The sequence below is a fragment of the Orbicella franksi genome, chromosome 14 (genome assembly GCF_964199315.1).
Source record: "Orbicella franksi chromosome 14, jaOrbFran1.1, whole genome shotgun sequence".
NCBI lineage: Eukaryota > Metazoa > Cnidaria > Anthozoa > Scleractinia > Merulinidae > Orbicella > Orbicella franksi.
In genome coordinates this window covers 15,574,705-15,596,805 of record NC_138158.1, presented here as the reverse complement: position 1 = coordinate 15,596,805, position 22,101 = coordinate 15,574,705, and the positions used below count along the sequence as shown (strand labels likewise).

Below are 22,101 nucleotides of genomic sequence, written 5' to 3'. Positions count from 1 at the left end.
GTTATTTGAATAGTTATCATGACAGCCAGATAATGTCCAAAGAAATTAAATTAAATATCCGAGCAGTTTTTTAAAGTCAAATGGAGGTTGGTTGTCAGTTTCGCATATTGATCACGATCTTGTTAAAAGATGACAGCAACATTGAAAGGTCTCTGCATTCTTTTGTTCGAGTTATATTAATTTTCCTTGCCTTAAGAAACATTTTGACGTTCGCATTTCTTGAATTGCGTAAATTGCAGACGTATTGTAAAGGCAGGTTTCGGTAAACGGTAACTTATTCACAAGTAAAGATACTGCAAGCAGCTTAACCAAGATCAGCATGCGAAACTGACAACTAACCTCCATTTGACTTTAAAAAAAGAATGTTCGGGTATTTAATCTGTCTTTGGACATTATCTGGCTATCATGATAACTATTCAAATAACACTAAACATGCACCGGGTGGTGAGCACATATTCCAAGTGGTACTGATAAAAATGATATGAGGATTAGTGAGCTGCTGTCTTTCATAATCCATTTCTTCCAATCGATGTCATCGTGCAATAACATTGGGGTTTTGGCCTGTGTACAAAAATCAACGTTTAACTTCTGTTGAAGGTAAGGATTATCACTAACGAGAAATGATTTTTCGTTATTATTTCCAAGTTTCCAGATATTGTATTAATAGTTTTTAGAATATTATAAATATACCAAACGTTTTATTGGTATTATCTGCATATTGTGCTAAATAGATTTTTTTGAATGGTGTTTTTTTGTAATGGTCTTTTATAGCTAGCACAGAAATGGTGTTTCCTGATGATTAGGCAAAATATCACTCTTGATATCATTTTAGTGCTTGTGTTTTGCCTGAGCGGTATTTCGTTTTCACTTGTTGCAGCGCAAACGCAAGCATAAACGCAAGCACCAGAAAAAGGAAAAAGTTTGATCCTTGTGCTTGCGCTTGTGTTTATGCCTGCGTCAAGGCCATTTTCACGGTGAAGTAAGAATTATTGTGATTGCGCTTGCGCTTGCGCTTGAGTTTGCTCTTGCGCTTGTGCTTGCGCTTGTGATTTCGCTTGTGCTTGCGCTTGTGCTTGCGTCGCTAGTGAAAAACAGACTTTATTGACTGGCCACATGGGAAACAGTTAGCTTTGTTTCCCCTCGATCCTCAATGTTCCCCGAGGCTTCACAAAAACTCGCTGTTTCCCTTAGGGTCCGTCATTAAGTGCCTTTTAGAAATACTAAAATATCGCTTTGTTCTTAAAAAAGGCTCGAAACGTCAGTTGCACGATCGAAACGTTAGCTAGACATTATTTCTTCCGAAAAGAGAACAGCTTGAGGAACAGATAAGATCCAAGGACAAATATCCGAGCATATTTTTACGCTAAATGGAGGCTATTGTATTAAGTATCTTTAAAAACTTTTTCGCAACACGCGCGGTTTTGAAAATCGGGGAAAATAACTCGGATATTCCCCAGTTTTAGCTAGGGAATATTCAGTCACGTGACGCGTTTAAACCAATCGCGCGTGAGCGAAAATATTTAATGGATTATAAAACTCTTTAACATCATCGTATTCTAGAGCAGCTCTGAATAAACCGTAGATTTCTAACCATAATTATCATATTCCTTATTATATGATCTAAACAGGGGACACAATAAATACCAAATAAATTGACCCAGTAACTGTTTATGCTGCGCTGGTTTAAATTTGCTAGCTGGAAGAGCTTTGTTTTGGTTTTGTTCGTCGTTTTGTGGTTTCTTTTTTTATTATTATTTTTTTGGTGTGTGTGGGTGTTTTTGTTTTTCATTTTCCTGCCAAATGGGCAGTGTTCATATGTTTAAAATGATAAGACTGTCTGTAGTCTTAGAAAACCAAGAGGAAGGAATCGGGTCGAATAATTGTAAAGATAGCTTCTCTTTCTCATTTTGACGTTAGCTATTAATATGCACTCAGTGTGAGAACTGTGGTAAACAATTTTATGTCATTAGTGGTTAGCTTTTGTATTACATTAGTGGTAAGTACGTGTATTAAACCTAGTGGTTGATTTTTAATTTATTACATTAGTGGTTGAATTTGATAACTGTGGTTAGTATTACATTAGTGGCCATGGTTCGTTACTATACATTTGCGGGTTATGCTAGCCACCTGTTAGACGAGTTCTGACTTCAGCGAGCGAGGGCGCGCGTTTTGATCAGGCGACCGCCACCTTGTTTTGGACTTAGGGAGGGAAAAGTGTTATAGGCAGTAAGAGTGAGATAATGTAACATGGCGGCAATTCTGCTCAATCGCTCGCTCAGCTGATGTCAATAAATTCGCGCTCCCTCGGAAAACGCTCGCATGCATTTTGATGAGCAAACATGATGAGCAAATTATCAAAACAATGAATAATGAAGCTATGATGTTCTCTCCCCTTTAATTTGTACGGAAGGTAATTTTAAATGTGGACATATTCATCAGATATCGAATATCTTTAGCAAATGAGGATTGCCACTTTCGGTTTTCTCACATTAAACTAGTGATTAGGTCAGTTATCAGGAATTCATCTTTTCATATCTTTCATTAAATCTAGCAGATCTCCCGACTGTGTAACATCGACAACATAGAGTCATGATCCAATCATCTGGCATTGCCATAGCAACGGTACACTCCATACTTGTCACCGTAGACATCGTTGGAAATTGCCTCGTTTGTGCGATCATAAAGAAACATCGAAACACGAGGTATGTTGAAACAAAAATTACTAAAGTATGACAGCCAGTCTGAAACGCTGTATATCACAGTGAAATAGAAAATCACTGGCTTGTGATTTACATGTACATAGCATAAACTTGAACATGTACATAGCAGTGAACATGAAAAAAAAAAAAAATTGAGAGAGCTATAAAGTTCTTCAATTTTACCATGCGCCTGTCTAATTCAGCCATTCTTTTGAAGTTAATCAAGAGAAGATATGAAGAGTAAGACAGTAGGTCATTCATAAAGACCTTATTCTTAAGTTAATCCCTAGCCTGCAATGCTGGCTAAGTGATCCTGCTGAGAATATTTTTGTTTCGCTCGCTGTACAATTGAGATCACCGTTATCAAAGTATCAGTGGACGCTTTAATCACAACGATTTAATTCCATTCGTCGGTAACTACTTTGAAACCTAGAAATATATACAAAGGCATGACCAAACGTAACATGAAACTAAACGAAAGAAACATAAGTAGTTCGACGCCTGATGGCTAACACTTAATTACCCGGAGGCTCAAGAGAGTTAAAGCAAAACGAAACCACAGCTCAAAATCTACGGTAACTGTTACAAGGACGCTGATTGCGAAAGCCTGATAGAATATGCAAATACGTTAATAGCAAAGATTCATACATATCTAAGCACGCGCGGGCTCAAAATGACGCACGTTCTTTCGTGAACGAAACTATTTTTAAGCAGTGAACCCAATTCTACCGTGCATATCAGTTACCAGTTATCAGTTTCGTGGGTATTTTCGTGCAGGAAGAAAATGAGTGTAAAGCCCCTTGGGCTGTCCCCGTGAGCAAAATCGGCGTCACGGGAGTACCTATTTAGACCCTCCTAGGGATTCCGGAACCTGTAGTGATCTAAAAATACCTTGAGATGGACTACCTGGAGAATATATGAAGGACTGAATCTCTTACTCTTCATCTTCTCCTAATTGAAGTATGTATGTATTTATGATATTCCACAGGACTCCCATCAACTATCTACTAGTGAATCTGGCTCTAGCGGATGCCTTGTTTGCTACCTTTATTACACCGGAGATTTTCTTTAGGCTGACTTCCACCCATCCAGGAGGAATGACGGGTACAGTTTTATGCAAATTGATGACGGGTGGAGGCTTGGCATGGTTGCTGGAATTTCGTCGGTAGTCACTTTGATTGCAATTGCTGCTGAACGATATTATGCAGTAATCTATCCTGCTGGCAACATTGGCAAACTTACCAAAAGTAAATTGAAGGTGCGTCACTGACAAAGTCCAATTATTAGTAACTGTGATTTACGAAGAAGCTTGTTTTTAGTATGCATATGATTAATTATATGAAGAAGAAAGTTGAATCGGTATATTAAGCCTTACACGTTCCTTTTTCAGGTGATCATTCCTGGTTCATGGATCTTTTCATTGGTAGTCAACATACCTCTGTTCCTGGCCTTAAACGTAAAGGACAATGCCTGTGTGTGGATGGATGAAGAATGGATGCCAAAAGCCTATTTTTTGTACTGGTCAGCCATTGTAGTTGTAGCCATGGCAACGATGGCCCTGTTGTATTCCAGAATCGTGTACAACTTGTGGTTCAAACGTGATCCAGAGAATCAACTCACCTTCCAACAGAGGGTAAGTATTAACAAACAAGTTCAACACGTGAACAGTTTTCTTTTCATAAATCTTACGTAGAGGACAGGAAAGAAACTTCGAAATATTTCCTCCTTTCTGATCACCTGTATGTCAAGTGTGAGTGTTACTGAAAATTCTCCCCGTAAGCAAGTTTTAATCTTTTTGCACGTCTTTGGGTGCCCTAGTCGACCTTTTCCTTGAGTCAAGGCCTCGCCTGTTAAGAGGGACGGTAGCTCTTTGGATAAGGACCGAAATGATCGTAACAGTACATGCAAGGTTGGCGCATTATGTTCAAGTGTAACGCTCTTTTTGTGAGAATGAGATCGTGACAGTACGTATGACTGTGACATCATGTCTGACATTAGCATTGTGCTGGACAACAAGAGGTCCATCGAATTACAAAATTTAAACTAAAACAATAGGAAAAGTTTGATATGGAGATTGTAATCCTCACCTATGATTGTCGTTGTTAGTTACTGGATCGCGCTTGCAATAATTTGATTGAAACATACCATTAATATCGTGACACTTTGAAACCGTACGTTTTCAGGCCTTTTTGATAATATACTTTCAAACTACTCTGCTGATTCATTTCTTTTTATCGTAATCGGATTCATTTCTGTGTCTCTCTCTACACACAGGGCGTCTTGAGAGTGCGGAAACGAGTCACTTTGATGGGGGTAACTGTCACTGCCATATTTGGAATCTGTTGGGCGCCTGACGTATTTGCGCACAACTTAGACTACTACACATCCCTCAGTGTCAGTGAACTCGCTTATGCTGTTATTCATAAGCTAGTACTGTTCAGTTCCGCTGTAAACCCATTTGTGTACGCTCTGGTTAACAAGACCTTTCGACAGAAGCTAAAGGGAATGATATGCTGTAGCTGTACTAGCTCCATGGGATCTACACGAGGTCGGGTTTTCTCACAAAATGTGCCCTCCCCAGCAGGGACATCATCTTTGGAGTGATCGAAAAATCTAAAAGATTAGGCTGCTTTTAATGTTGTGTTGTCATGGTTCAAAAGAAAATGTGACCCAATTGTACAGATTCGAGTTGAGAAAAATCCAGAGATTTTTTTTCTCTTTCTCCGCGAAGCAAGAGAAGGGAATCTCTGTTTTGCAGTGTATGAAATTCAAGTAACAGGAGCATAACCTTTCATAAAGCTAGGAGGAGGGTTATCGTTATGCTTCGATTTAGTGCTAGGGGCGCTGTTTACATTTGGTAGTTTAAAGTGAAAGAGGGGGCGTTTAAAAGAGATTGGGCGTTTATTCCTTTTTGAACAAATATATCTCAATGTGGAACAATAGTTTAATGAAAAACTGATACTTGAACTCGAGAACTTTGATAATGTGCAATATCTTGTTCATGCCGAGTTCATTCATAGTTCATTCATAGTCTAATGTCAATGTCTTAAATGCCACTTTTGCTATGGATGCGCGCGCTCGTACAAATGGGAAAGTGCTTATTAGAAAGGTGCTGCTTGTAGGAAGGACGGCACTAACTTGCATCATCGTGGTATCAAGATCTGAAACCTTTTGCCTTTTGGGATTTTTAGAGCCTATTTGTAAAAACTTTCGTCTTTTTGACGGTTAGCATGTTAAAAGAGCTTCGTTTAACTTGCCAGTTTGATTCAACTGCATCGTGTGCAAACACGATCACCCTAATTAACTTAGTGTTAGCTTGGTGATATCCTCTGTAAATATTGTTTTTATTATTATAGACACCGTAGCGAACGGAGTGATCGTGGAGTAGGAGTCAAGGGCGTAACTAGGGAGTTCCTGAGATGCCCGTAAGCCCCCTCCTCCCCCCTTTGTAAGCCTTTTTTAAGCAAACAACCTACAACAGGTTGGAAACATGCCATGAAAATCTTGTGAGTACCCTCACTTTGACACAGTGTGACCCCCCTTTGAAAAATCCTGGCTACGTCCCCGGGAGTTCCTGAGCTATAATTACTTAAAATCGCTGAGAGGTGCTATATTTACTGTTTATATGGCAATAGAGTTAGGCATTATAGAGTAAGCCAGATTAACCAATGATTGTTTTGCTGTCCTTTCCTCGAAAGTCGAAACGTTGACATATACGGGAAAGGAAAGAGCCGAGGAAGCTGCATCAGTAGTACTCAGTGAATTAAACGATGGATGGCAAGACCTGACAACTGCCTGTCATGAGCATGACATTTAATATTGCGACTTGGTTTAGTTCCTGCTGTGCCCATCCGAATCCCTTTTCAGGGCAATCCTCACCTACGAGTCCAAAAGGAGTTTAGCCTTATGAAGAAAATTTATATTAATTAACTTAAATGGCATCCTCATTATCAATCATAAAGCAATCGGCAGTTGGAAAACTAGCAGAATTACAAGGATGTGTACGGAAAATCACTAGAGCGTGACTGTGAAGCAAAGCGTCTTCTTCCCTATAAATACTTCCAAAATTCTGACACCCATAAAAGGTTCCTCTTAACGGATATAATAAACCTCTAAATTATCACCCAAGCTTATTTGTAAGCAGGAGATATAAACATTATACTATAATTATAGTTAGCTGCTGTCTTTTCAACATCAATTTCGCATAATCCTGTCTTCGATGATATCCGGTTTTGTGAGCTAGCTACAGCATTACCGTTAACCCTCAGACGTACAGTGGGGAGGGGGGCACTCCCCTCCCCCTAAGGTTTTTTCAAAGTTTTGAAAAAACGATTTACTCTAAGGGTCTAAAACTTTTAGTAGCTGTTCTTTTCATCATCAAATTGCAGAAATGCAAGAAATGCACGAATTTGTGCATTTTAAAAGCATCCTGGCTTGATTTTGTATCAATTTCCGTTATTTCTTGACTCTTTAAGAAAATACTAAAGTCTAAGATGGCGGTTCAAATGACGTCATTCGACGAAATATGACGTCATAACCAACAAAAGTGGTATCAACTTGTAGAACAAGCTCAGAGCTATCTAATCAATTTAAATGTATTTCGCTGTGCCGTAACAGAACGAAAACCCATGGGGGGTTCCATCACCCTCTCTCCCTTTGTACCGTAGTGGGGGTATCAGTTAGCTTGTACGTCCGAGGGTTAAATTTTTCCGATTCTCTCCATTTGTAGTAGCAAAATCGCAAAAAAGTTATCATTCTGAAAGAAACCTACTTGCAGCTACAAACCCTCCCCAATATCTAAATTTTATATGTCCGAGCTTATTTTTTACTTATCTTATCCTGCGCACTTTAAAAATAACAAAATCTAAAGGGCCCTCAATTGTATATATTTTGTTTATTTCTCGTTTCCATGGTAACCAGCCAGCATACGCGTTGTTTTTTGTCGATTTTCGAGGTCAAAACGCACCCCGAAAGCCCCAAACCCGATTTCGTTGTTCCAGTGCCTGGGACTTCTTTGTATACCGTGAGGAGACTGGAGCCAAGTTTACAAGAAGCGTGAAGCACTCCGAAACGTTGAACTCAATATTTGGAAAGTGTGAAAATATATTTAGCTTTCTCTCGCCTTGAAGACAGTTTTTGCTCGCTTTTTCGAAGACTTTCGCTTAGAAATGCCAAGAACTAAATTTCGATCGCTTAGAAGATCGCTTACGCGGGGAAAACGTTCACGGAAACCTAAAGACGAACCTAACTCGAAGAAAGAGAAAACTCCCTCCGCGAAGAAGCTTCGCTTGGAAGATGACAGTTCGTCTCAGGCATCGAGCAAGGAGTCCTACAACAGGCCAAATGGATATCGATTCCAGGACGTCGACATTCTAAGGCGAGTTATTTTAGCCTGTGCTGTTTGTAAAGAGTGCTTTCAAGGAACTTTGCAACTGTTTGAAATGGTTAGTGCTTGTGGCTTGGCGAGAACTCTCCTGTTGCAATGCTCAAACAATGATTGGAAAACTTTCACGGAGCTTCCAACATCGATCTGAGAGGATTATTCGAGGAAAAGCCCGTTTCTATGATGTGAATAGAAGATCAGCTTCTATTCGCGCACATTTGGAACCACTATGCTATTTGGAACCACTATGCCTCAACTGAAGACATTCCAGTTCATGACTACTATCCTGAAAGGCCTGATTCATGGTGCAAATGGCAGTGTGATCAGGCAAATGGCACCAACACATTCAGCTCAAAGAATGTGGCCCCTGCTGTGATGCAAGAGATTCTTCCCACATTTGAGGCTTTGTGGGACAGAATCCTTCTCACAGAACAACAATGAGGCCCTAAATCACCTTGTTTGGGACATCTGTCGGAAAGAACTCTTTGCTGGTCCTGAGACAGTGTTGACAGCTTGCGCTATTGCTGTTTGCCTCTTCAATGGGGGTGCTAGAACAGTCCAAGCAATGCTAAGAGGGCTCAACCTGGCGGATGGAGAGCACTTCAAGTCTGGTCTGACAGCCATTGATAAAGAAAGACTCTATGCAGCTGAAGAAAAGTCCTCAGAGGCAACAAAACAACAGCGCCAAATTCGTTGCAGTCAGCGAAAAAGCCGCAATGAAAGGAATGAGGAACAGAAGGGGCCAACATATGAGCCTGGGGCTTTTGGACTGAATTTTTCACTTCGAACATTATTTAGATACTTTTTTATTAAGGTCTAAATAACATTTACCTGCTTAGAATGTCTCAAATGTATTTCATTATTTAAAAATGTAGTAAAATCTGGGGATGAAAAACTTACGTTTTTTGAGGTTATCCAGTTTAGGGGCAGGTCGTTTGAGAGAACGAATTGTTTAATTCTCACCAAATTTGGCATGGGGTGTGTATTTTTGCCTATAGAATGCAATGATGTAGTTTTTTGAAGCCATACAGGTGAAACATAGATCATTGAATGAGAGCCAAACTGGAAAAAAGTTTTCTTTTATGTTTGCTTGTTGCCATGGAAACAGCCCCCCCCCCCCCCCCTCACCAAAGAAGCTGGTGAAAAGCATGTCATTGCAATCTACCATGTCTCCTGTATTTTCAACGAAAATTTGGCCCAATTAGGACAGGTTTTGAAGGAGATTGACCTGCGGCAAAATTGTAGCTGTTTCTCAGTAGGGGTCCTAGTCAACACCCCTTAGCTCGGCCAGGATTTGACGAAACCTCTTAAAACTTATTGTCAGTGGTAGCTGAAGACTTAAAGTCTTAATGTAGTATAAATTATGATTAAATATGGTTTTCAGTTGTCATACTTTCTGGACTTTAGTTTTGACAAAATTTGGCCATTTTGCGGGTATCTACCTCCTTGTTAAAGATTACCATTTTTCAAATTTGTTTCCAGGTTTTCAGATATCCTAATAATAGATTTTAGAACGTCAGAAATTAACCAAAAGTTGTTTGATATTGTAGTAAATCGTCCTTTTTAACAGTCTGAAAACGTTGAAGTAAACGAATTGCTAAAACAGGCCTTAAGTAATTACTTTGTTGCTTACTTTCCATCAAATAACACGTAACGATGGAAAACAAGCGGTAAAAACACGTTCGCTGAAAGTTGTACTGCTAACACAAAACTGCCCGAGCTGTTGACATAATGATGGCGCGAGAAAAGAGAGAATTTTGAATTGTTTGAATTTTGATTAAAAAAAAAGAGTTTAATTTTTATTTTTTACTTCAGTGTTTTCTGAAATGAAAGAAAAAAAAAAATAGAAAGCATTTTCTTCTCGTTTCTGTCGTGTTTTAAAAATACAAATGGCGGGGTTTACTGAAAATATCGGCAGACTTCTTCAAATCCCCACAAGTAAAAAATCAAATTGCCGAGAAATTGTTTTCTTTTAATTTCGAAAAACTGTGAAAAAAGATAAAACTCCGCTATTTTATTTTGATAATCAAAATTCAAACTCTCTTTGCTGGGGTCGTCATGATGTCCACAGTTCTGGTAATTCTGAGTTTCTATCAGCTTTCAGCGCACGTCTTCTTACAAGATCAGAATTTTTCTCATTGTTACATGTTATGCGATTTTTGATTCAGAAAGTACTTTTAAAATATGTAAGGCCTGTTTTAGCAATTCTTTTACTTGATGTTTTCACGCCGCTAAAAGGAAAAAAAAAAAAAAAACAAGAAAACAAACGATCTAACACATTATCCAGACAATATCGACTAACTTTTGTTAACTTTCTGGCGTTCTAAAAACTATTATTACAATATCTGAAACCCTTGGCCGGGTTGCTCGAAAGTCGGTTAACGCTAACCCAGGATTAAAAGTTAACCGAAGTATTGATTTTTCTTGTAAAAAATGCTTTTCACTGCTTATGTTTTTTGTTGTTTGAGATTATTCAAACTCAAAACTGAAGGACAAACAATGTAAACAGAAAACCTCACAGAAAAGTTCTCGCTAATCCTGGGTTAGCTTAATCGGTCTTTGAACAATCCGGCCCAGGGGCCCGTTGCTCGAAGGTCCCGAAAAGTTTTCGCACCCGGGAAGCCATAGCAAAATCTCGAACCTTATGATTACAGAGCTGTTTTATTCACATATTCTTAATATGAACGGAGGTTCCCTTCATACTAGCGGGTTTCAGGCGCATACACTTCTGTGTTTTTAGATACAGATGAACTAAAAATGGCTTTTCGGGCCCCAAAAGTTTCCGGGGCTTTCCAGAAACGGGCCCCTGGAGTTAAAAATCAAAACTGATATCTTACCTTAAGAAACGCTTAATGGACGAGAAATCGGAGAAGTTTAAAGGTGATGCTGTAGCCAACGGCAAAACGTGAACCCTAAATCACTGATGACATCGCGAGAAATAGACAATGGAAAGACATCTATTCACTAATCATAGTATAATTTTTGATATTTGCACTCTCACAATTAAGACAAAAGCGGTCACCAACTAGGACTACCTCGTGCTTATCACCTGCTGCACGTTATGTTATTTCATCATCAAGAAAGGTCGCCATATTGAGAGCTGTCTGCATTGTCATGTTAGGGTTACGTAAAATGTTCTCAACCTTTAGAAACAGCTAACTTTGACGTTTTCCCAAATGGTTACTGAATCACGACTAAACGTACTGCGAGCAGTTACCGAGCGTTTTACCAACCGCATTTAGTACCTAGCTACTCGGGCTTCCGTAGGAAAGTTCGAGTCTAACGCCCGGTTACACAGGTCCGGACAAATTTTTGCACGGACGAGTTTTGTTCCTGGACCGCCTGTTTACATGGATCCGTGCAAATTTTAGACCAGTCGCGGTATTTGAATGGCCTTTTTACGTCTCTGTTGTGATTGGTTATCGCTAATTTTTTAAGCCAATCATGTTGCAGCTGATGCAGTACGCGGCAAATCAAACATGGCGGCAGACGAAACTTTACGTGGTCTGATGAAGAAATTAATTTGTTGCTACACGTAGTTTTAGGCTACAAAGCAGGTAAAGCAGGAGAAGGACTTGATAGGGAAACGGTCAGGAGCAAGTGCGAAGACGTAACCAAATGTTTTTGGAAAAATACCCTGATAACGACAAGGAGAAATTTCCCCGACGTACGTACCAAGGCGTCAGGAAGCTTCAACAAAGACCGAATCCAAAACAAACTAAAGAGGATTAAGTTAAACTTCGTCTCCTCATATCTGTAATTTGCTTTTGTTTGTTTCTTTTGTCTTAAATTTAACAAAATGTGACAAACCAGGGACAAAATGTAACAAAATGTTTCATTTTTGCTAAGCAACCAGACAAAACATAACTAGATTCCAGGCCTTAACCACGCTATCTGAGAGAAAAGGTGCACGGTTCGGGTGTTTACACGAGTCCGTACCAATATGGATCCGTGCCGGTCAAAAAGTTGACCTGCTTTTTTCAGGTCCCAAACTTGCACACTTATCCGTTCAAAAATTCGTTTAGTTCCGGCGGTCCCGTGTAAACGCATAGTGGAACCGTGCAAGTTTTTGTCCGTGCAGAAATTTGTCCGGACCCGTGTAAACGGGGCCTCAAATTCAACAAAATGCAACAACCAGGGACGAAATGTAACAAAATGTTTCATTTTTGGTAAGGAACAAGGCAAAACATTACCAGATTCCAGACCTTAACCGCGCTATCTTAGCAAAAAGTTGCACGGTTCGGGTGTTTACACGAGTCCGTACGAAATATGGAACCGTGCCCGTCAAAAAGTTGACCTGCACTTTTCAGGTCCCAAAATTGTACACTTAGCCGTTCAAATATTCGTCCAGGTCCGCCGATCCCGTGGAAACGCATCGTGGAACCATGCAAGTTTTTGTCCGTGCAAAAATTTGTCCGGACTCGTATAAACGGGGCCTAAAAATGAGAGCCGTTTTGTCTTGGTCGTCAAATGGGAAATCACAGTCCCAGGCTTCCTAGCGTAGAGAAAGGAAACTGGGGATGAGAATTGTGACAGCTTGGTACTCGTGTACTTTCTCTTCGTGAACAACATGACGCTGTGTTTTGAGAGGAAAGCTTTGGAAAGAATCATGCCTTATACAGTCATCACTTTCTATAGCTTGAAAGCCAGCTAAATTAGCAAAATTCATACTAGTTCCCACGAGATAACAGATGAACTATAAATGAGTTCGAACGGGTGTCTGGAAAACCCGAATAGCAAATAGCGAATAGTCGCGAATAGCGAACAGCGAATAGTCCCGAATAGTGCGAATAGTCTCAAATATACTGCGAATAGTGGCGAACAGTCGCGAAAAGTGGCGAATAGTGACGAATAGTCGTCAAAATTCACCGCTTCAGATCTAATATCCTGCGTTAATTAATTATCCAAATAAGCAACAGAATTTCAGTGAATTTATTACCTTTTCTTCTCCGGACTCAGGCTAGGGCTGTCCATCGCCGACATTAAGAAAACAGAAAACACAAGGATAACCTAATAAAGACGTATGTACGCTTTTGCAGCGGTTAAAACAGAAGAAATTACGTTTAGAATCACCTTTTGTCCTGATAAGCGTCTGTGCTTTTTAGCGGGAAAATTCCATCCTACGTTGCTGCGAGGTTGACTGCGAGATACTGGGTACCCTATTTGCTACGATTTGCTGCTATTTGCCACTATTTGCCACTATTCGGCACTGTTCGAGACTGTTCGCCACTATTCGCACTATTCGTACTATTCGCTATTCGCTGTTCGCTATTCGCTGTTCGCTATTCGCGACTATTCGCTATTCGCCATTCGGGTTTTCCAGACACCCAGTTCGAACTACGAAAACACGTAGGGGCCAAACCACCCCCCAAATGTTTCGTCAGTTGTTGGGTATTTCACATTATTTCGCATTACTTAAAAAAGCATTGACTCTTTCTGCACCAAACTTGGCAGATGAGCAGGAGACCTATTGCCAATTATATTTACGTGAGAAATGTCAGTAAATGTCAAAGTTGTGACGTCACAGTGATGACGTCATGTTTTTTGCCACTTTTCAAGTTTTTAACATGCATATTTTTTACAATGTGTTCGAAAGAGCACATCAAGGGGAGTTGAAACTTGAAAAAATTTTGTCCTTATTGCAAAAATCAAATGAAATATGGCATTTTTAAATATGAAAAATAACTCTGCAAAAGATGGGGCCCCCCTTGAGAAAAATCCCCAAATTGGAGCCGTAATTTTGTTCCAGCAAATGCAGCTATGTTGCACATGTGATGTGCCAGATGACTAAAGCAAAAATAAAGAAGAAAATCGGGATAAAAAATTATCCCCCTAGTGTTATTGCGTTAAAATTAGTTTTGTTACGTCATAGCCTGTGACGTCACCCGTTTTTTTACTGTTTATACTATCCTAACAAAGCCGAAAATCAAATTTCTAAAACCATACGATTTTTGACAACATCAAGCTTTCTATTTTTCTAGATTATTAGCCTTCCTAGAATAAAACTGAAAAAAATAAACCAGAGAGACTGACTTAAGAAGGACAGTATGGTTAAGCAAATTCCGGGGGGGACAACAAAAAAATATTTAACTTGCCATATCTCGAAAAATAATCATCATAGCAAAAAACGGTTTCCGGCATTTTACTCCTCAGATCAAGGCCTTTCCGATGACATAATCTTTTTATCAGATTTTACAAAAAAATATAGCACGTTTTGGTGACGTCATCAATTATGACGTCATAATCTGACATTTTGTCACAACTTTCAAATTAAAATAAACTGAAGAACAAAGAAAGCTCACCTGCCAAACTTGGTTCAGAAATATATAAACCAAGCAAATGTAGCCTTCATGAAACATTAGGGGGGTGGTTTGGCCCCTACGTGAAACACCGACAAGACTATAAATGGGTACTGACTTAACAACAAACTATGATGTTGAGACGAAACCTCAGATGTTGAGAAAACTTTAGGATCCTCATGAACAGAACTTCGAAGGTGAAGCGAACTACAAGAAATTGGGTGAGGAGGATACACACCCAATTTAAGTTTAACTATCGTGTTAAATATTTTGATTCTTTTATTTGTGTTTTTGTATACAATACTTATAAAGTACGTTTTCAAATTGCGATACAAAGCCCGAGTAAACGCTTTTGGAGTGTCTAGTAAGTTAGATAAACAGGCAGCGAACAAGTCATGTGAACGTTGACGAATAATTATAATCAATGCGCTGCTAGAATGGTTTTCAATTGAGTGTCGTAAGACCAAACCCAAACGAATTACTTACCAATTAGACTACTCAGCCAATCTCAAACCGAAGTAAAACCAAAACCAAAACCAAAGTAATTGCCTCATTACTTTGGACACTCAATTGAAAACCGCTGTAACGATATAACACTAAACCCGATGTAATCAATCGAACGTTGGGTAATTATTAATCAAACTTTAATGTTTCGATTAATTTCGATTGGATTTGGCAATCGAACACAATCAAACTCACCAAAATCTGTAGCCAATCGAACAAAATCGAACGTTCAGCAATCGAACCCTTATTCAACCGAACACAATGGAGCTCTTGAGGTTGAATTACCAAGTGTTCGATTGACTAAGCCGGGCATTCAAAATCGGTTTCAACGAGTTTGCAAGTTAGGTGCGGGCTTAAAACACGACAACATGACTACCCAGGCTAGAAGCAACGTGTAGAGACAGGCAGAACCAGGCAGGAGGTGATACATCTCAAATCACCGATTTCACTCAAACTTGGCACAGATTGTTTGGTTTGGTGAGTGAATGATCATGGCAAAGATCTTAGGTCAAAATGCTATATTCCCTCTAATCACTTTTGTAAAACTTGACGTGGGGGTGATGAGAGAGGGAGAGAGAGACGGGGGGAGGGTTACTTTACTTCTATGTCTAATATTACTAAAAATAAATGGTCTAGGAGCCACTGAACTCAGAAAACAACAACAACAACAACAACAACAATAACAACAGAGTTCATATATACATGTCCTTTATTAAAGTGTCTGGTCGTTCTAGCGCCAATGGCACTAATTGGGAACACAGATTAAATACAATCTTATTAACAATCATTTAAAAATTAGAACGTAAACACTTTAAAATTCATAACTTACCACAGCATTTTCCTTAAAACTACCTAAGATACCAAATTATTTACAATATATTTCGTATACAACCAAGTTGAGCATAATTTGCAATCCCTCCCACATCCCTCTAACACAGCTGACATATCCTTTTTGCTTATCATGGTTCTAAAAGCTTACAAATATTTTATGATCCCTTCCTGTTTGACACAAAGTAACCAAACATGCACATGCACACACAAAAAAATTAAAAATAGCAATGAGCAAAGTTAAGCTAACTACTGGTAGACTAAAGTTCTTACATTGTAAAGGAGTATTTTTTATCTAGGTAGAACGACGTACAGACATTATTTAATAAAGTAATCTTTAATAATCTGTTTCATTGTCATTTCCATTTTGAAAGAGTGCTGATGACACTGAACTGAGACTGTGAATGTTGTATGCAAATGCTAATGTTAAAGAAATTACAGTACGCTTTAATTCTGTTTATCACTGATTCAGAATAGCAAATGTACACGGGTTGGACACACCACCACTGCCAAGTTCACAGGACACCAGCCTCAACATGCTGATCTGTAATCATTTCTGAAAAAAAAAAAAACATAAAAAAGAAATGAAAAGCCATTAGATCTACATGATGCTTAGTACATTCTAGCATCTGTAACGCACTCATAATGATGTGTCTTTTGCAAATGTTTTTACTATCTTGAAATGATCTGAAATATTTACACTAACGAAAACATCAGACAGGAGCAAGAAATTTATTCGAATTTTTCTGGCTTACTAGTGGTATGGTGTTACAAATGGTTGAGACTTTTTCCCACTATTAGTTGTCGTTTTGAATTTTTTTTTCCAACAAGTCATCGGCAGAATTATTTTTCAACAACATTAGCTAAAACTATTTGCACAGGTGACATATTCTTTCTTCACTACCTATTGGACGATTTTGGTGTGACAGGAGTCTAAAATATTTGATCTCCCTCGATAACATACGAGGGATTGACAAACTTGATAACGCAGAATTGTCATAATTTTCAGAGGATGAATTTCATGTATAAGGCTATTCCTGCTTCCATTCGGAAGACTTTTGCTTCGTTGTTCGCTCCTTATTCTTACCATGTTCTGACGTCTTTCTCGCACCCATAGGTTTTCTCGTAATAGTACTCCAGAATCTCTTGGAGCCGGTAAACCTACAGAATATCATTCCCTTTAACTTCTCTCGAAAGGTTTGGCTTAGCAGAGCGTACACAAATGGGTTGACAGTGGAATTGAACAGTACCAGCGTATATATAACGGCGTATGCGGAATAACTGGTGCTGAGAGATGTGTAATAATCTATGCTGTGGGCAATGATGTCAGCCACCCAACATATTCCAAAAATGGCAGTGATAGTTAAAACCATCAAGGTGACTCGCTTCCGCACTCGCAGGATGCCCTGTGTATAAAGGGAAATGTAAATTCATTAAATGAAGTGACAACTGAATCTGGTAAGGAGTTTGAACGTATATAAATTGTCCCTGGAGGCCTGCAAACAGGAAACATGTAAGGAACTTACACGTACTGTAGGTGGAACCTACAGGTACTGATCTTGTTTCTTAATACTTACTCTCTGTTGGAAGGTTATTCCTTTTCGCGACCGCGTTTGAACCACAGCGTGTACACAATTCTGGAATACAAACCAGCCATCAGTACCACAGCCAAACCTACCATGGCTGACCATAGCAAATCATAAGCCTTGGGTATCCAGTCGTCCCCGTACACCCAGACGTTCACACATGCATTGCCCTCTACTTTTATCATCAGGAACATTGGTGTGTTGAAAATTAATGAGAAGATCCATGACCCAATGATGATCACCTGAAACAGATGGTTATTGTTAAAGGACTTATATAGCTATGTCACGGTTTGCACATCTTAAAAAGTCAATTTAGGCTAATTTTAAAGATTGTCGTTTTCAGTCCGTGCTAATCCTCTCCATCCTTGACCATTCTTGTTCCTTTATGCTTTATTATTGTTACCTCTTTTGTGTTTAACTATGTTAGTGAACTGGTGTTTTCAGGTTTCTTTCGAGTTACATGTAATTTTGTAGGTGGATTTAAGAACTCAAAATGTCGGGACTGAGCTCCTTTAAGCCTTTTTTGTGCAATTTAAAGTAGGTGGCATTAAAGTTGAATTGCCAAAGAGAACAAAACGTTTTCAGGTTTCCTTCGAGTTACATGTAATTTTGTACGTGGATTAATTAAGTAACTTAAAATGCCGTGACTGAGCTCCTTTAAGCCTTTTTTTGTCCTATTTAGATTTTTACAATAACTGTCTAATTTCTCGCGCGCTGATTGGCTCATTTTTATTATCAATAAAAGTACGTACCGATAAAATTTTAATTTATGCAAGCTTTCAAGTTCAACATTCAGCTGTCAAACTGTCAACTTTTCAACCAATAAGATTTTATGGACTTTTTAAAGAAGCCAATCAAAAAGCGAGAAAAGCTATTGACAATGTTCACGTCATTTTGAAAAGAATTAACTTATCTTTGTTAACGGCAAGTTTACGGCGTCTTTTTCCCTCATTTATTCCCGGCAATTGACCATTTTGGGGTCTTGTTATTGTAAAAAACAAATTGGCGTCAGTTTTTTATGCGTCTGTCCTCTTATTGATGATAAATTGAGTCATAACATTGTCAAAGTTCACTGCGGAACCACTCGCCTGCGGCTCGTGGTTCCACAGCCACTTTGACAATGTTATGACTCAATTTATCATCAATAAGAGGACAGACGCATAAAAACAACTGACGTCAATTTGTTAAGTAGGTGGCATTAAAGCTGAATTGCCAAAGAAAGCAAAACGTTTTCAGGTTTCCTTCGAGTTACATGTAATTTTGTACGCGGTTTAAATAACTCAAAATGCCGTGACCGAGCTCCTTTAAGCCTTTTTTGTCCAATTTAAATGTAGGTGGCATTAAAGTTGAATTGCCAAAGAAAACAAAACGTCACCACAATGTATTGGTTATTTAGATCTAAAGTCCCGTCTTGAAGCCTTAAAAAAGTTCTTTACGGAGGAAAGGATTCCATGACGATGCTCTCATGGCCACTAGCTATCATTTGTGCAACCTTTTGATCTTGCGACTACTGCATCGGCCCAGTCCGTACTGAAAGATGTCGATGCATTTTTTCCCACTTTGATTACATTTTCTGCATTTAAAAATGAATACGGTCGTTTGTTTAGAATTTGTATTTTCCCCTAGAATTTTGTAAAGTTTTAATTCAATTTTTGGGTATCCTGGTTTAACGAACATACTTTATGTCATGACATGAGAGGTAACTGATACGGAGGTATCAAAGAGTTCCTCGAGTACAAGGAGACCCAAGAATCTAATGATTTCAAGTACATGGATGGGATGCTAGTCCATCGCAGGGTTGCCCCCCAGCATTAAATTCGCCGGTACTCATTTATACACCTGGGTGAAGAGAAGCAGTGTCCGAGGAAAGTTTCTTGCCCAAGAACACATGACAGTGTCCCCGGCCAGGGATCGAGCCCGGACTGCTCGATCCGGGGTCGAGTGTACTAGACATGACGCCACCGCGCCTCCACAATAATAGTTAATAATAATTAACTTTAATAGTGACACACCTTCAGTTTACACTTGGTAAGTTTGCCAATGTTACCAATAGGACAGATTACAGCATAATATCGTTCAGCGGCAATTGCAACCAAAGTTACTACCGAGGAGGTTCCAGCAACCCATGCGAGGTTTCCACCCGTTATGAATTTACATAAAACAGTACCCGTCACTCCGCCTGGGTGGGTGGAAGCGAGCTTAAGGAAAGTGTCTGGTGTTACAAACGTAGCGTATAGAATATCCGCCACAGCCAGGTTAACAAGCAGGTAGTTGATTGGAGTCCTGTGAAATATCAAACAATGTCAAGATCTAAGAAGATGAAGGGAAAGAGATTTAACGCCTCATATTGGCCTTTTCCCAAGGTAATGATTCAAATATCTGATCCTTAATTCAAATATTCACTTGCATTTCTTCACCATTTACGGGTATGTTATAAACTTTCAATGTGACTGGCTCCAAGTTGCCTTGAAAGGTTAGTTGGTAGAGCACTGCACTGGTATCACATAGGTCATGGGTTCGATTGCCATTCAAGCATATAATTTTATCTTTTTTCTCTGTGGGAATGGAAAGGGAGATTTAAATTCGCGACTGCCTTAGACGCGTGGATAATTCAGTGCGATTATTGCAGCTTATAATTACGTAGACCTGTATGATTCTCTTTTGAGTTGTCTCAATCTTCCTATCTTGTTTGCTGCTAGACAAAATATCTTACATGCTAGCCATTTTTTTTTTATTTCTTGAATATATACTTGCAGTGTGAAACGTCATCAGCGTCTCAAAATGGCGGTGATATTTTAGTGTCCACATACCTCATATCTTGATTTTTCTTTATGATAGCACAGACGAGACAATTTCCTACGATATCTATGACAACGAGTACGGAGTGCACCGTCGCTATGGCAATGCCAGATGATTGGAGCATGACTAGAGATTGTTGACGATGTTACACGGTCTCTCGGCCTGCTGGATAAGATGAAACTATAAGGATTAATTGGTGAATTCTTGATTGTTAAGAGTCCCTGTCCATAAAAATGGAAAATAACTCGGCAAGGGTCGAAGATTCAATTTCGCTCATATTTTCATTGTAGATAGGCAAGAGCGTGACAAAAACTATTGGATATTTTTTTTGGCAAAATATCCTTTTATTTCAAAGAAATATGCAAATTACCAAATTCCGTTAAAATCGTCATTTGACGCACCATTTAATTAAGCAAGTTTGAGAGCCTCGCATGCAAAACCACATCATAATGATTCTTCCGTCTTTAAAACACTCAAATATTTTTGTGCAATGTTTACATATCTACTGGGTTGATTTTAGGGAATGTTGCGTTGTCTTTTTGAGTGCAAAATAATTAAATTTCGCAGACGTGTATTTCATTCACTTAAAAATACTTCGTGAATATAATGAATTTTCACCATGTGCGAAGCCTTCAAATGGATTAAGCTTCTGGTGGTTAAATCGCAGAAGGATGGTCTACAGATTCCTGTAAAAATTTCTTTGGGCAAATGATTGTGAGCGACGCGAAAATGTAAATATTTGACCATCCGTCGTCAAATTTTAATTTACGGATTAGACGTATATTTTAGCATGCGCCACATGACTTGACCTATAATAAGTTGAAATAGACACAGAGCTGATAATTTCGAAATGTTCTAACCTTATTTTGTATAGAGCACTCTCAGGATAAGTGAAACAATTTAATCATTGTTCTCTGTTTGTTCATATATATAATAATATGTGTATATTTATATAATCGTATTCTATAGTGTACGTGGCCTCGGTCCAAATCACGTTTGTTGTACGTTCTAATGTTTCAGACAACAGCTGATTAAGCTAGTGCCTGGTTCACTAAAAAATCGCCATAAACAAATCATAGATCCATGAAGCAAGAACTAGCTGAAATGAAAATAGGAAATCACAACGTGTCTAATTCGTGAGAAAAACAGACTAAAGTTAATTAGTAATTACGGGAGTAAATAGCCCTCGCCATGCCATTTTATTTGGCGTATTTTGTTTGCTTAGTGGCGAGGCATTGGTATGTTTGTAACAGAAAATAGAGGTCTGTTGTCAATACAGTTTAAAATTATTGTCAGTAAAATATTGTAAATAAAACACCTATTGACCGGTTACCTCCGCGGCCACCATTTGGTCGTTCCGATAAGGGTTTCATTATATTGTCTTTACCCCTATTAAGCAGCCACCCAAAATTTAAAAACTTTGTTTTGGAAAGGGCGATGGCAGAAAAGAGTCTGAAATCGAAGGTGCATGACGAGTGATAATTCAAATACACGTCTATCATAATTGTCTGGAATTGACTCCATGTTTACCAAGAAATTTATAACCCGATAGTGAAAAATTAAATATTCAAGGTACACCAGCCTCTATTTAAGCGGCGAGCCCCATTAAGCGGTTACCACCCATTTCCCCGAGGCTAGTCCACTGTATTACATGTAAGCCAAAAATAATTGCGCATCGCGAAAAGACCTAGGTATGAGTTTAGCGTTACAGTATTACGCAGGGCATGTAGGTAGTGGTGGTCGAGTAAGAGATAACAACAAGGGCAATGGTAAACTATTCATTCTTTTCATTTCTTAATTTAATCCCTTCAGACTCAACAGGATTGTTTGCTTCCAGTGGTTCCAAGCCTTGCGGAGCCTTACGTATTAGGATAAAAATTGTCCTACCCCTACCCCCTAAAATGGGATGACAGCATTGCGTGACGAACAAGGAACCGCTGCAAACAAGGATTCAAGCCATCAAGCCATGATGATCAAACGTAATATTTTGGTGTAGTGCAAAG

The 22,101-nt window shown here is 38.9% G+C and overlaps 1 protein-coding gene and 2 pseudogenes across 2 annotated transcripts in view; 1 reads left to right on the top strand and 2 right to left on the bottom strand.

Moving 5' to 3' along the window:
• Positions 1-22,101, bottom strand: part of LOC145467377 (pyroglutamylated RF-amide peptide receptor-like) — a 115,653-nt gene that overhangs the window by 74,472 nt on the left and 19,080 nt on the right. The window lies entirely within an intron of this gene.
• Positions 2,590-5,303, top strand: LOC145468639 (pyroglutamylated RF-amide peptide receptor-like; annotated as a pseudogene).
• Positions 16,608-20,499, bottom strand: LOC145467619 (pyroglutamylated RF-amide peptide receptor-like; annotated as a pseudogene). Its single transcript, XR_014042085.1, has 4 exons — positions 20,110-20,499; positions 19,312-19,582; positions 17,291-17,541; positions 16,608-17,119 (listed from the first exon to the last, which is right to left on the bottom strand). The product of XR_014042085.1 is annotated as a pyroglutamylated RF-amide peptide receptor-like (transcript).